Source organism: Panthera pardus, unplaced genomic scaffold, assembly GCF_024362965.1.
Source record: "Panthera pardus isolate Hobbes unplaced genomic scaffold, ASM2436296v1 HiC_scaffold_17, whole genome shotgun sequence".
NCBI lineage: Eukaryota > Metazoa > Chordata > Mammalia > Carnivora > Felidae > Panthera > Panthera pardus.
In genome coordinates this window covers 11,650,160-11,658,036 of record NW_026526732.1, presented here as the reverse complement: position 1 = coordinate 11,658,036, position 7,877 = coordinate 11,650,160, and the positions used below count along the sequence as shown (strand labels likewise).

Sequence of the window (7,877 nt, the reverse complement as noted above, 5' to 3'; positions counted from 1 at the left end):
TTGGTCTTTAACCAGCGGTCCAGTTGGAGTTTCTCCTCAAGCCTAGTAAAATGGATCTGTTTCATCCTTCGGCTTCAGAAACATTCAAGAGAACTCTTGAGCTGGAATGTTAGCAAGTTTGACTGCTTTTCTCCTTCCTTTTGGTCACAGTGACTATCCCAACAGAATTATGACAGAATTTTCTGACATGAATCCTTTTTATCCCTAAGTATTGAAAATCACTTTCGCTTAAGTGGTTGAGGAAAACTCTGAAGAGCTGCCGTGGTTTAAACGAAATTTGCTGGGAAAAAAAAATAGCAGAAGAAACCATCTTAATTTAACACACAAAGAGCTATATTTCAGTTCTATCCAATTAGCAGCGTTCAATATTATTAAAGTCTGTTGACAAAAAAGTAACAGATGCTCCATTTTCCTTGATGTTAATTAATGAGGTTTTTTACCTCTAAAAAATTTGGAGAAACCGGATCTTTCATAATCAAATAGCTTTCGCCTACACAAAATCTACGTCTGGAAAAAACATGTAAGTATGTCAATATTCAAGGAAGGATAATTACCCTTTGAATGCTCCAGATCTTTACTTCTCTTTCTTAGCGTTTCAACTCCAAACATGCACCAATTTCCATTGAGATAAATAGTAATAATAATTGCATGGTGGAAATTATTAGATATCTCTGGCTGACTCTTTTATGATGGGAATGGCTCATTGGTAATGCTGTAAAATTAGAAGACTGTTATAATTCTAACAAGAAACTCCATTAATTTTCAACCTATAGAGAATACTTTCTGTGAATGTTCATTTTCTAACTTTATTGTAGAAAATCTCCAAAATATACAAAAGTAGAATAATACTGTGAAGGCCTAATTACCCATTACCCAGCTTCAACAATTATCAACCCTTGGACTTTATTTTTCTTTCTTTCTTTCTCTTTCTTTCTTTCTCTCTCTTTTTTTTTTTTTTTTTTTTTTTTTTGAGGGACAGAGAGAGAAAGAGAACAGACAGCACATGTGTGAGTGGGGAAGAGGAGCAGAGAGAGAAGGAGAGAGAGAATTTTAAGGAGGCTCCATTCTCAGCACGGAGCCCAATGTGGGCCTCGATCTCACGACTCTGAGATCATGACCTGAGGCCAAATCAAGAGCCAGACACTTAATGGACTGAGCCACCCAGGTGTCCCCGGACATTCTTCATTTATAACTCCACCCACTTTCCTGTCCCCATATTATCTCACTTCATATAGAAGTATTTCAGTATGGATCACTAAAGGTAAGGTTTCTTTATTTAAACACAAGCAAAACAGTCCCATTACATTTTTTTTTTAACGACCCAAATTCCGTAAGGTCAGTATAGAAAGTTTTCTGATGGTCTCATTTTGTTTGTGTGTTTGTTTCTTGAATCAGGAGCTCAATAAGATTTAGATTATTGCGTTTAGTTATAATAAGCGATACTAAAGTCTTCCTGGTTACAAGCACGAGTATTTGCTTCTTGGTCAGCTTACGTGAGGGTCAAACTGGGCTTGGCTAGACTCAACAGCATATGTCTTCCTAGTCCTGGAACCCTGGCTGCAGGAGCAGCTGCTATCTGGGCCCTGTTCTCAGGGCAGAGGGAAGTCGAGGAGACAGACCCAAACCCTGCAAGAAGGGCTTCAAAGGCTTCTGCTCGGACTGAGTATATGTTACCTGTATATACCTGTATATGTCACATTTCAGCACCCAGAGAAAGGCAATGACCAAGTCCTAATTCTCTCTGGGCCCCAAGCCAATGCCAAAGTTTTTTGGTCTGCAGAAGGTGGGGCAAAGGAGGTTGCTATCAAGAATTGGGGCATCTGGGTGGCTCAGTCAGTTAGACATCTGGCTTTCGATTTCGGCTCAGGTCATGGTCTCATGGATCATGAGTTTGAGCCCTGCGTTGGTATCAGCACTGACAGTGCAGAGCCTGCTTGGGATTCTCTCTCTTTCCCTCTCCCTCTGCCTCTCTCTCTCTCTCATTCACTCTCTCTCTCAAAATAAATAAACTTAAAAAAAAATTTAGAAGAGTGTTTCTGTGGCCTGGTGAAGGTTATATGTGTGACCTAGTAAATGAAGACATCATAGAAAAAAAGAGTCAAAGCATCCTGATTCATTCACCCTGTTAACCCCCCTCTCCACTGGTTCCTTATACCCCCATCATTTTAAAACTGAAGTATCCGGGGTGCCTGGGGGTTCAGTCGGTTAAGCATTTGACTTGATTTCGGTGCCGGTCATCATGATCTCCGGGTCGTGAGATTGAGGACCACATTGGGCCCCCTGCTGGGCGGTGAGCCTGCTTAAGATTCTTTATCTCCCTCTGCCCTTCCCCCCTAAAAAAAATGTATCAAAACCAGGATTGCAAGGGTCCCTCCACTCCCTGGTACGTGATAGAGAAGACTGAGCCATACCCTGCCTCTGCACAGGGCTCCAGTACCTGGCTTCCTTGCCTTGAGTCATCGTTCCTGGAGCTCCATCAGCTGTTAGTAAATGCCATGAAAATAAAAAGTGGCTTCTGGGGAAAAGTACTGGATTAAACCAAGTTCACAGTTTTCTTGGTCACAGGTCTTCTGGGAGACATCGATAGGAACTACGCCCATACACCTCACAGATGGGCGTAGGCAGTCGGGAACATCTCTCAAATATACCAATTCACAGAATTCTGTTTTCACAGCCTCTTGATAAGTCTTGGGGAAGGTCCAGTTTTCCCAGCGCACGATGATTTCTGAAGGACCCCGGGTTCAAACTTCCTTGATTGGGCCGTTCCTTCCACCACCGACCTGGTTGCGTCATCTGGTTACTTTTCAAAGAATCCTGAGGTCTGAGTCTTGCTCAGATTTGAGAGTCTGATTTAACTGGCAGCTGTGGGCTCCAGGGCATAGGCCTCGTAGAAAAGCTCCTCCAGGTTATTCTAATTGAGGCTGTCATGCAGAATCCCGACCAAAAGGAAATGTACATTTCTTCTTCATTTTCTTCATGCTACTGATATGACTGGTGAGTTGTTTATTTTATCCTCTCGGGGGTCCCACGTCCACACGTCAGAAGATCGCTCTTCTGTGCGTTCAGTAATTGCTTAAAACAAACCACTTAAAGCCACCTCAAGGCCTAGAAGATAGCTGCATTCAAAACTGGCTGGTCATCAAAATTAACTCAGGGGAGTTTGACACATGCACCTTCCTTGGCCTCGCCTCCAAACATGCGGATTCAGTGGTGGTGGGATACCGGGACATCTGTGTTTTCTCGAAGTTCTTCAGATAATTCTCATGGTCAGCCAACTTTGGGAACCATTGGCCTTTTCAACATGACTCCATCCCCCTTCCCCTCCCTGAGATCACTAGAAGGCAAAATAACTGTAATCCCATCAAGTCCCCACGTGAAAGCATTACGGTTTGAACCTACAGACTCTATTTGCATAAAGATGACATTTTAATAATTCCAAGTAATATTCTCTTCCCAAGCAATATGGTGTCAGTAGTAAACATTCATGACTGGGGCTTCATGATAACCACATAAAATTGAAGAGCCCTCCCTTATTTGACACATTTTGGCAAATTTAAGGGAAACAAACAGTGGCCAAAAAGAATGCCATAATTTCCATCATCCTTTTCCTGCTAATAATTATATAGATGTTAAACTAGTGCTGGGTCAGAAGACAGTTGACTCAGGGAACAGATTTATTGGGGAGATTTATAGTCCCCTCCCCCATTAAGGAAGTGATAGACATACCACCGACAATTATGGTAGCCTCTATGAGAGTTATGCAAATGATATCAGTCAAGTTCATAAGAATATTTAATTCAGGCTGGAGGATGAGGTCAAGAAAGGCTTTCCCAAGCAACTGATATTTGAGATGGAGTTAGCTTGCTGAGAAGGAAAGGGCTCCATTACGCGTACCCTGCGTGCGGAGGTTTGGAGGAAAGAAAAGTTCAAGGAGCTGGTAGAACTTAACCACGCTATGCTTTGCTATTTTCATCCATGAAAGGCAATAAAAATGGTACCTACCAAATGGGAGCCCCGTGAAGATTAATTAGCGTGAAAGGCTGCACTAAGTGCTCAACTAATGGCAGCTAACGCTACCTGTTATTTGTCCCATGTGACGTTAGAGTGGGAGAGATGCCTGTATGTCATCCGAACAAGTCCGGAGCCAAAAACGTCCGAAGGTGATACCATTAAAAAGCAAGCAACCCACGCAGCCCCGAGCAGTAAACAGCACCGAACAGGGGCAAGGAGGTGGGGTCTGTACAGGTTTCAAAACTGGAACTTTTTTTTTTTTTTTTTTAACAGAATGGCGCGCGCGCGCGCGCGTGTGTGTGTGTGTGTGTGCGCGCGCGTGTGCGTGAGAGAGAGAGAGAGTTCAGATCTGATTCACGGCATGAAAATGACATCTGAGGTGCCTCTGATCTCCTCTGCCTAAAGAATGCAAACGGCTGGGTCTTTTCCTTCCCGATCCCGGGAGGGGAAGGAGGGGAAGAGGCCAGGGCTACCCGTGCGCGCGGGCGGCAATTATGCTCTGAAACCCAGGGCCTGACAGTCGCTGCTCCCGGGCAATCGACACTGCTTCCTGCCGCTGGCTGCTTAATGCCGCGGAGGTGATGGAACCTGAAGGGAGCGGGCGAACAGGTGGTAATTATGACTGACACAATGACGGCCTGTGCAGACATGTAACCACGGAACAAAACAGCGCAGTTAGCTAACAAGAGAGCGGTGGAAGGTTGTTTTTTTTTTTTTTTTTTTTTTTTTGCTGGCACTGTGTCTCCCGTCTGACACTTCTGAAATTGGAGGGAGGGAGGGGAGGCATTGTGAGCCTGGGTATTCAGAGGTATAATAGGCCAGCTGAGCTGAAGGGAGAATGCTTAACATTTGTTCCTTTAGCTGGGATTCTATCAGCCCCTGTTTTCATGTTGATTGTCCACGGCGCTCTTGGCGGGCAATTTTCCCCTTCGAAAGGGTGTCCTTTGGCTGCTTCCTTTGATACATACGGTACAGCTTTCTCGCGCAGCGTCCTGAGCAATTTTCAGGCGGTTCGTGGATTTCTTGCTATTGCGGTTCATGATAGGTACAAAGGAGGTTTCTGTAATATGGGCCGTGTGTTCTCCCTCTGCCTTGAAGGTGCCGGGGAGACACGTTGTCCCTTTCGGGAGACGAGGAAAAGAAACAGTGGGGCCTGTTCCTAACCAGCTCTTCTGTTGGTTCCTGTAAGGTTAGCGGGACATCGCCTAGAGGCAAAGTAACGGCCCAGTCTGAAAAAAGAATGGTCATGAAGTCTACCAAACCCGAAGAGTGCATTTGAGGACGATTTTACCAGATTTGCTCCCCTCTACGTGACCACATGGTATATCACACAGATGTTTGGGGAGAGAACGAATGTATCTTTGGGTGGGGGAATAATTTATTAACCCCTCTACCTCCTTCTTGGCCTGCTCCAAGAATAATCCAGTAAAAATCTACCTGCAAGAATTAGCATGATTTTTTTGTTGTTCCAATAACTGCGAAAGTTACCATGTATCTTATTATAAAATTGGTATGATGTATATGATGTTATAAAATATAAAGCTCTCTTCCAATTCAATTTGGAACTCTCTGTTCCGTGGGTGTATAACATTACAGCAATTTTTTTTTTTTTTAAAAGACATATGTTGACAGTTCTTTGTGGGACAGTGGTGGTAAAGGAGGTCATGCTGATCCATGAGGATTGGCAAGGCGTTTGGAAACCTGTCCAAATCCAATCTCAATTTCTTACCTGGAACTATACGTACCAAAATGTTTGGTTTCTGCAAAACATCTCCTGAATTATTTTCTTTCTTTAGGTTCCTATGGGGCAGTGCGTCCCTGAATCTCCTCTGCTCTTGGATGGATAAATGCCTTTATTTGAACCAGTAGTCCCCAAATTTCAGGAATTTGTGACATGGGTTTACTGAGTGAAGTTTTTTAGATCCAGGCATTCAAAACTAGAAGTTTGTGGGAACGCACAGTTGACCCTCAGCAACACAAGGTTTAGGAGGGCTGACCCCCCACGGTCTAAAATCCATGTATAACTTTTGACTCCACAAAAACTCAACTACAGATAGCCTACTGTTGCCCAGAAGCCTTACTGATAACATAAGCAGTCAATGAAAACATCTTTTGTATGTCATATGCTTTATACGCTATATGTTTATCATAAAGCAAACTAGCAAATAAAATGTCATTAAGAAAATCATAAGGAAGAAGCAATGCTTGTAGAGGACTGTACTGTTATTTCTTAAAAACAACCCTCATATAAGTGGACTCCTGCAGTTCAAATCTGTCGTTCAAGGGTCAACTGTATTTCAGAATTAAGGTTCTCAGCAGTGCAACTCTAAGGTCACACGTACGACCTCTACGGCAAGAATGACAAATAAATGGTTTAATTAGGTGGATCTACTTACACTATTAATGTTAAAGGAGAAATTGAGGACAACCGAGATCAGTGAGAGAGCCAAATTCCTATTCTGTTCTATTTAGTGATTTTTGAAGTACATGAAAAGTAGGCCAAGAGAAACACTATAAGTAAAGCACTGGAAAGTAACTGTAATTCTTAGCTTCAAATAGATATCTCCTTCACCTAAAACTAGTGACCACAGAGTGAAGTGAAATAAAAGGGCTTAAGTCACTTCAGGTCTGAGATTCAAATCACAGATTAAATGTCCTAAATTCCATATGATAAATAAATCACAAAATACCTTTCGTCAAACATTTGACTTCAGGAGAGCTCATAGGAAATCTCTGTGAGAATGTGGAGAACAGTTCTCATTGAGCCAACGGCCCCCACCCTGGCCCCAAGTACCAGAGCGGCACCTGTGTGCCCGCCCCCCCCCGTCAGGCCATCGGAACCCATGGGTGTACCACGATGTCAATGATCCTGCATCCCCACAAACAAGTTCTGAGCAAGTTCCAAGAAATTGAACTTTGAAATGCATAAGTCAGGGCTAGAAAAGTGTCTCAGACATCGAGGGGAACAGCTCTTTCAACTTGGAGAATCAAATACAAAGGATGATATAGAAGAAGTTCCCTTGAAGACAGAAAAGTGAGAGGAAAAGGCCTGTTTTTAGTCATCGTGTTTTGAGAACTCCTCCGCACGCCTCCCCCCTCCACACACACAGACACACACACACGCGCGCGCACACACACCAAACATTTGAAAAAATTATCTAGAAAATTATCTAGAAAACATTGCCTCTGTGGAAAGGAGCCGTTGACTGTATTTTCTTATTACTAATGAAATTTGTTTCTAGTTTCCTTTCAAAGTGAGGAAATTGCATTTCGTTAGACAAGGAGATAAGGAAGAGCAGACCCATAGTTCCAACTGAAGACACACTTGCATTACCATTAAACAAGACAAGTCAAGCAAGATGGTACCGTGGAAAGAGCAGGTCTCCCGACTGGTCACTTCATCTGAAACTTCGTCTCTGCTCTGATTCAGTACAACTGCAATGGGTGAACCAACTTGATGTTTCCACGTTTCTACTACGCCTTCAACAAAACAGCAGCAAGATCTGCACACGGGACTACGTGAAGTGAAGAAAACAATCCTTCTGAAAGTGCCTCCGAGTCATAGATGTCTTAGTGGTGTTAGTATTATCTTCTTTTTCCTTTTGCCAAGTGACTTGGTCCATTCAGCACCATCCACTGGGTGCCTTGTAACAACAAACACCTATTTCTCACAGTTCTGGAGGCTGGGTGTCTATGATCATGGCCCCAACGTGGTCAAGTTCTGGTGAAGGCTTTCCCTGTGGCTGCAGAGGGCCAACTTCTCACTGTGTCCTCACATGGCGGAAGCAGGAGGCAACTCTGTACCATCTCTTTCTAAGGACACTAATCCCATTCATGAGGCTCCGCCCCTCATGATCTAAGTACCT

General features: G+C 43.5%; 1 long non-coding RNA gene across 1 annotated transcript; it reads left to right on the top strand.

The window, feature by feature from the left end:
- The first annotated feature begins 4,756 nt into the window (after positions 1 to 4,756).
- LOC109245472 (uncharacterized) lies at positions 4,757 to 5,457 on the top strand. The gene is made up of 2 exons (XR_002070902.2): positions 4,757 to 5,056; positions 5,201 to 5,457. It is a non-coding gene; the product is annotated as an uncharacterized LOC109245472 (long non-coding RNA).
- The last annotated feature ends 2,420 nt before the right edge of the window (positions 5,458 to 7,877 follow it).